The following is an 8,279-nucleotide window of genomic DNA, read 5'->3' as shown; positions in this document are numbered from 1 at the left end:
GTGGTGCCAGATTTTTAGAGCATGCACCACGGCTGCAAGCTCTAATTCATGAGTAGGATAATTTTCCTCATGGCGCTTTAATTGGTGAGAAGCATAGGTGATGACTTGTCCCTCTTGCATGAGAACACAACCCGGGCCTATATGGGAAACATCACAATAAACGTCATAACTCTTATCCATTTCAGGTTGAGAAAGAACGCGAGTGGTCATGAGTAGATTCTTCAAAGTTTGGAAAACTACCTCACATTCATCGGATCACTTGAATACATTTCCTTTGTTTAGCAGCTCAGTCATAGGCTTGAAAATCTTGAAGAAATTCTCGATGAACCGACGGTAGTAACCTACAAGTTCGATAAAACTCTGGATGTCAGGAACACTCTCGGGCTGAAACCAATTGAAAACCTCTTGCACCTTGCTCGAGTCCACAATAAATCTGTTTTCAGATAGGACATGAACCAGGAAAGCAATTTGTTTAAGTCAAAACTTGTACTTGTTGAACTTGGCATAGCGATGGTGATCTCAAAGTCGTTCAAGAACAACTCGGAGATGCTCTGCGTGTTCCTCTTCAGTCTTGGAACATATGTGAATATCATCGATGAAGAAAATGACACACTTATCAAGTTCTTCCATGAAGATCGTGTTCATCAAGTACATGAAGTATGTTGGTGCATTGGTCAGGTCGAAAGACATAACGGTATACTCGTAGAGCCCATAACGAGTAGAGAAGACTGTCTTTGGAATGTCCTCCATTCATACATTTATTTGGTGATAACCCAACCTTAGATCAATCCTGAAAAAAAAAGCACCGATCAATTGATTAAACAAGATGTCAATGCAAGGAAGGGAATACTTATTCTTAACGGTGGCAGCGTTGAGTGGATGATAGTCAATGCATATCCGTAAAGTGTTATCCTTCTTGTTGACATAGATAGTCTGGTATCCCCAAGGTGAGGAGCTCGGACGAATGAAGCCCTTCTCAAATAATTTCTTTAGTTGTTTTTTCAACTCTGCTAATTCATTTGGTGGCATCTAATGAGACCTTTTTGAAACTGGGGCATTCCCGACAATTCTTCTGGGAAGACATCAGAGAACTCGCAAACCACATGAATATCCATGAGATTTGTGGTTGCGATAGTTGTCAAGGAATGTAGATGGGTACCACCCTCTCCAAGGTGAAGGGGAATCCGCAAACCACTTGGATTTTTGAGAGAAATGACCCTCTCAGTACAATCAATAAGAGCACTATACTTAGATAGCCAATTCATTCCAAAGATAACATCAACTCCTCTGGTATCCAGCATGATCAAGTTCACAGAAAATGAAACTCCTCCGATTAGGCTGTTAACGAATCAATTGGCTTGCAACTGAGTACCGGGTGCATCAATATGGAAAGAAGAAGGTATGGTCTAGGTGACCATATTCTGTGAGAAATAACCCTCCTTGATGAATGAATGAGATGCTCCTGAATGAAAAATACAACTGCGGGGAAGGAATTAATGAGTAGTGTACCGACAAGCACGTTGTAGTCATCTCGAGCTTCTTCGGCGGTGATGTGGTTCACTCAGCCACACTTGGGAACTTGCTTAGTCTGTGAGGCTTGCTGAAGGGGTTGTGCTGGTAGCGGCGGCCTTGGAGCAGTCACCACAGTCCCGACTTTGGGAAATGGCAGTCCCACGCAAAGTGACTGACACGTCCATAGTTCTAGCATGGGCCTCTAGGGCTACCTGTCACACTCCCTTGTGATCCGACTGGTCTTGGAGTCTGTCCTTGCGATGAGGGGTACGGATGTTGCACCACCCACATTGGTCATGAGTAGACGAAGTCAAAATGTGAGAAGGGGGAGGGTGATTCTCTGTACGGGGACAATGAGAGTTCCCACCCACAGAAGGTAATGGAATCCTCTTGCGCTTCTTCTCCTCCTAGCGATTCTCCATCTTGTACTCAATGGTGAGATAGGTGCTCACCAACTTGTTGAAGTCGGTGAACTCATAAGTCGACAGACGGTCTTGCATTTTGGAGAAAAGACCGAGCACAAAGCAATTTTGCTTCCTCACATCGGTACTGATCTCTTCTGACGTATATTGAGCTAGGTGGTTGAGCACCTGCACATACTCCATGACCGATCCGCCTTTCTACCTTAGATCCATAAATTCCCACCTTTTGATATCCATTATCCCCTTAGAAATATGATAGTCGCAGAAGGATTCGCGGAACTCTACCCAAGACACACAGTGGTTGGTAGCATGCATGGTGAGATAATTGGTCCACCACACTCCAGCAGCACCCTGAAATGGATGAGCAGCAAAGAGATCTCGGTCATGGTCCTCACACCTAAGAAGTTCCAACTTCTTCTCAATGGTACGGAGCGAGTGATCGGTGTCAAGGGGATCCTTAGCATGTGTGAAGGTAAGCGATTGAGTTCGAAGAAAGTTCGAGAAGTCATCATGGCGTCCAGCTTCATCTCCTCCATGAGGGGCCGTATTGCACACGAGAGCTTCAAGAAGAGCGGTTTAAGCCTAGCGGTTCTTCTCAATTTGCATCAACATGTTCACCATGCTTGGCGGTAGAGGCGGTGCTGGATTGTTCTCGTGGGAACCCTCTGGGAGATCATTCCCAATGTTTTGATGGTTCCTCATCTGTTAAAGACGGCAAGGATGAAAAAGAAAAAGTTGAACGATCAAGCTTCGTCTAGAGAAAACAACATCAGTTGGACCAAGGAAAATGATTCACATTAACGCATCATATAATAAGGAGAATGAGTGTTCAACGACATGGTACAATATGGGTAAGTACATAGCCTAGTTCATTGTTCTCATTGCGTTTTGCACAAAGTGTCAGCAGTTAGACCACAGCCTGGTGGTCAGACCGTGTGGCACCCGTTCAAATTTCCGCGCAGCCCAGCCCAATTCGTTGGTTTTGGCCAAGTTCGCGCAGTGCAGCCCAGCCCAACCCCCGCGCTCTCTCACTGACACCCGAGCTGCACTTGTCAGCGCTTTCTTCTCCAGTTAGTCGAGCCCGCGCCTGCGCCCGCTCTCACAACCGCTGCGCGTGTCGTCCGATTTCGCCGGCACGCCCCGCCCCGCCCCACGTGCCCACATCCGCGCAACGACAGCGCATCGCATGCCCCTCGCCTATAAGGCCCTTGCAGCGCTGTCATCCCATCTACCTCACCTCGCCGAGAACCCGAGCACCAGTGCCGCCGAGCTCGCCGAGCAATCCACCGCCCCTCGCCGAGCAATCTGCTGCCGAGCTCGCCGAGCAATCCGAAGCTCCTTGCGGTCGATTGACACCTTCTCCGTCACCACATGCCTCCCAGGAACCCGTCCCGACCGCCAATTACACCGTTTCGTCGACGTAGACGTGAGTCCGTCGAACTTCGACCATCGCCATCCGCTTTTGCCGTCGCCGACCACCGCCAGGACCTCCCTGGCCGTCGACAAGCCCTCGGTGAGAACCCCCATGCCCTTCCCATTCGTTTGCGCCGTTTCCTGTAGCGAATGGTAGCTCGTAGCGCGTTCTAGAGCGTCTCCGGCGAGAGTCTGGCGAAGCCTAAGGCGGCGCTGCCGACCTTCGGTCGTCGTTAGCCCCATTCCCCCCCCCCAATTCGTCTCGGCCATCCGATCTCAGGTGGGCGCCCGAGATTAGAACCTCCCCGTACCTCTTCGCTAGCCAATTAGAGGCCGCCACGTGTCACATAAACCCAGTTAGCTAGCCGAGCCACGTCAGCGCGCCACGTGGTTGTTTATGTCCTACGTGACAAGCCACGTCATCACGTGAGCCCAGTCAGCCGCCGTGTAAGCCAGTGACGTCAGCATTACGCGATAAATAGGGTTTTCAGTACAAAAATAAATCCATTTATTCTCTGAAATTAGGTAATCTTGCAAATATGCCCCTAGACTTTACTGTTTTCACAAAAATGCCCACAGATAGTTCTGTTTTATACTTCTAGGCCCCTTAACTTTAGGATAATTACAGATAGGTCCCTAAACTTTACACATAAGCCCCTAGAACCTTTTGTATTCACAAATTAGTCCCTGTAATCTTTCAGAAAAGCCCCTGTAGAGTAGAACTAGCATAACTTTTTCATACGAGCTCCGATTTAGTTGATGTTCGCACTCCCGAGATCGTAGCATCGTGTACTTTCCTTTAGTAGCATTTTTAGAGTTATTTGCACCTGTTTTGTGTGCTGTACTTAGCTACTATGTTTTTTTTGCTTTCCGGTGTGCGCAATTGCTTTGGGAGACGAGCAGTGTGTCAGTCTTTAAGACCAAGCATTCAAAGACTTTGAGCAGCCTGCATTTGAAGGCAACTGTTCTTGACCACTTTGATACCATTATAGGACATTGTAGTTTTACTTTTCTTAGCTGCATGCTTGTTGAAATATGGAATCCCATGAGTAGGGTTTTACTAGAATTTGTGTGACAATTACTTGTAGCCTCTGTTGGGTTATGGGACATGAAATGGGTAGGCTAGTGTAGTCAGGGTTGGAGTAATTATTAATTTTGACTAATGTCTGTGAAACAAGTATTTGGGGAATGGTAATCTTGTAGTAACTTAGAATAGGATTCAAGCTAGATGGCTAGTATGAGGTGGAGCTACACAGCAGGGATTGTGTATGTTCTTGTGTGGGATCCTAAGGACCGGTTTGTGAAGCCCATTTCCCGGTATAATAGCACAACCATAAGACCTATATGGGTACGGTCTGGCCAAGTAATTTGTGCCCTTCATATTTTGTACGCACCAATGGTCGGTTAAGTGGCACAAGAGGGGGCCTCTGCAGTGGATGGAATCTCTGTTAGCGGTGAAACCTTAGTGGATGCTTATAGATTTGGAGACACTTTGTAACGGCCTTGTAGTGAGACCCCGGCTCTACGCCCCGGAAGTGTAAAGCAAAATAGGAATCATGACTCGTGGGTAAAGTGTGCAAACTCTGCAGAGTAATAAAACTGATCGATCAGCCGTGCTCACGGTTACGAGCGGGCTTGGACTTCTTCATAATTAGTTGGGAATTCTAAAGAGTTGGTTTGGGTAGTCGGGTGGTGGAACTCCCGATGAGTCGGTAGTCGGATATGGGATATCCGATGAGTCTGGTAGTCGGATGGAATCCGATGAGCTATGTTCTTTATTTGTTGGAGTTATAATCTAGTAAATAGGTTGCTAAGTCATTTGAGTCTTGATTAGTTGGGCTTAGTCGCAGTTATCCCAAGTCAAGATTTTCCATGTCAATAGCCTGCATGTCATACTTTTTTCCCCACTTGCTGAGTACTCTGTGTACTCACGCTTGCCTTCTCCCAAACTTCCGGATGTTGCTCAGAAGGTGAAGCTTTCGATGACTTCCCGGATGATGGTGCTAAATTCTAGAAGGAGGAAGGCGTCGCTTTGAAGACCATGTCCTAGGCTGGTGTTTCCCCTGGACAACACCTATGGATGGATGGGAGTTCTGCTGCTGCTTGAGGATCTCTTAGTGTTTTCTTTTAGACTTGTAGGTCCTTTTGTGAGGAATGTTTTCATTATTAAAGGCACAGATTATGTTATCACTGATGATGTCACTACATATATGAAAACTTGATCGTGGCATACATGTGGAATACATCTGGTTTATTTCCTTGAAAACCGGGTGTGACAGACCGCTACCTGGCGGTCAGACTGCTGCAAGGTTCAATGCCAGCAGTAGCCTTTCCACCTCCTTTCACACAAAATGGATTGGATTAACCATGTAAACACTCGATTCAACATGCATGATTGTCCGCCTAATACAGTTACAACACCTTACACTTCGGGGCACAATGTGTCTTGCTTAATCGTACCGAAGTTCGTGAAAAGCAACTGTGCCCTTTTACATTTTTCTTAGCTTGACTAACTTAGAACCACCTGCGATACAGACCCCGAACAAAATCTTTCGAGAATTCATCCAAAATGTGAGCTTGAGGAGAATCCGTATCGTCAAGAGCATTAGGGTGCATAAGATGATGTGCTTCACCTAACAGCATTTCCCTTGTCATGTCTGAACTAGGGAACCGGGGCACATGCAAACCATTGGACACTCTCGCACCTCAGCCACAGGAACAGGGTACCCACGTGCCTATCACCAATGGAAAATGGTGAGATGAAATTTCTATGCCATACAGTGTCATATGCCCCCCCCAATACAACACCTCACGGTTTTCCAGTTCATAGTGCACTTGTAACTCCATCTAGCATTGCAGCCGGTTGTCACGCCTTTGAGCCTCCCATAGCTCAGCCACCACACAACGGTAGGATTGGTCCAATGAGCACACAACCTCTACCATACGATGCTCATTCAGTGAGACTGCATCTAGAATATCTTCAAAGTTGTTGACTTTGTTGCCCTGAGAGGGAAAATAGATGAATGGCCATCCACGTAGAATCGGTAACTCACCATGAATGACAGCCATCGCTTTGTATGCCACCTCTTGAATGACCAATTCTTCCAAAGTTCCAATTGCTTCAAAGTAGTGGGGTTTGTCTCTGCCTTCAATGATACATGCTCGAATATCCACGATCACCATGTAATCCACCAAGTCAGGCGCGACTCTATGAGCATATACTGCATACTCAAGTACAAAGGTGAAATTTGCACGCCACAACATTTCATGGAGGAGTGCAAGAAAACCTTCCACACCCTCGGCATGAGTAGCCATCACCATCACAAAGGAAGCCATCTTTTACCCATTAAGGAGATGAATTAGAGATTATATTAAGCATATTGACATCAAGAAGAGGTACGACCAGCTCTAAGACAAGGTAAGGAATAAAGTAGAGCAATACTTAGAACACAAAAACAACTTTAGTGGGATGCTTTAGTGGGGTTGACATGTTTAATTAACCATTCCTAACTATATATGCTACTTTATTAAACCAAGCTCTGGTACCATGCTATGAGCAAATTGTATTCTAATTAATCATTAGGGCGATCATTTATACAATTAAGACCGCAATGATTAACTAGAATCCAATCCCGGTAGTCCTGGCAAGTGTTTTTATACCCAAGATCGGAACACGAGCCTTTACAACAGAATTCATCACATCAAGGTATAATAAAGAACGCGTAATAAAATTATATTACAAGTCTTTAAGTTATTATAGAATTTCATCCATTTACAGAAACGTGTGCCAGGAGGACTAAAGCACAAATTAACCTACTAGCCACTTAGAGATACTACACAGTGGAATAACAAATCTATGAACAACAAAAGATAGGTGGAGCCGTTTGCCCTGAGGCACCACCCCAAAATGATGTCATTTGAGTAGAAGAAGCTACTCTTGCCTATCGCCAACATCGGCGGGTGTGAAGTAACCGTAAACTACCTCTTCCTCACCTGCAAAACTCACCAAAGAAATGTGAGTACAAAGGTACTCACAAGACTTAATCCATAATGGGTATATATAATAACCCGACTCCTAGGATAATGCATCTGGATGAATTAGCAAGGGATCAGCTATGAGGTTAAGTAATTTGTATGCAAAACCAAAACAAACGACTCGAGTGTGTGAGTAGCTACACCTAACCACTTATACCATTCTGTCCTAAGATAAAAAAACATAACATATATGTAACTTGAACCAACTTAAAACATCATCAACCATCACTATCCCCTTCCCAATTCATCATAACATCATTTCACATCGAGACTCTACGATTGATGCAAATGAATAGAAGCATGGTCATGACTGAGAGCACGATAATTTGAATTATTCTTACACCCTGCAAGGGTACATCTTTACCCATACGAATTGGGTCCATCCTCTCGGTCCCAGAGATAACCTTTCTCGTACCCAAAACTACCCACTTACACATGCCCCTACAACACTAGGGTTACCACGAGAGTGTCCTGGACACCTCCGGCTCCCCGCCACCATGCTTCTCACATTCTTTTTCTCTTATACATCATAGGGACGCACGACAAGTATCAGCACAGCGTACGATAATTAGCTCAGTTGTTCATTATTCGAATATGCGGTAGTACGTTAAGTGCTAAAACCAATTGCAACAATGGTCGATGCTTAATCGACTGAGGCGGGCCTATAGCATCCGCTCACAAGTACAAATATACATGTGACAAAATTTGTGCAAAACATAAAACTATGATGATTATGCTCGCTTAACCTATATTAGGATTTTTAGGGTGTGATAGATGTGTAGTCCTCTGAATAAGCTTTCTATAGTATCTAAAATCATCATATAGGACTTCAGGATCAAAAGTTATCATCATTTTTAGAGTGTCAACCATGCTGAAATCGAAAGTTCTGATGGGTAG

Source organism: Phragmites australis, chromosome 5, assembly GCF_958298935.1.
Source record: "Phragmites australis chromosome 5, lpPhrAust1.1, whole genome shotgun sequence".
Lineage (NCBI taxonomy): Eukaryota > Viridiplantae > Streptophyta > Magnoliopsida > Poales > Poaceae > Phragmites > Phragmites australis.
The sequence above is the reverse complement of the archived record's forward strand: the minus strand, read 5'-3'. Positions refer to the sequence as shown.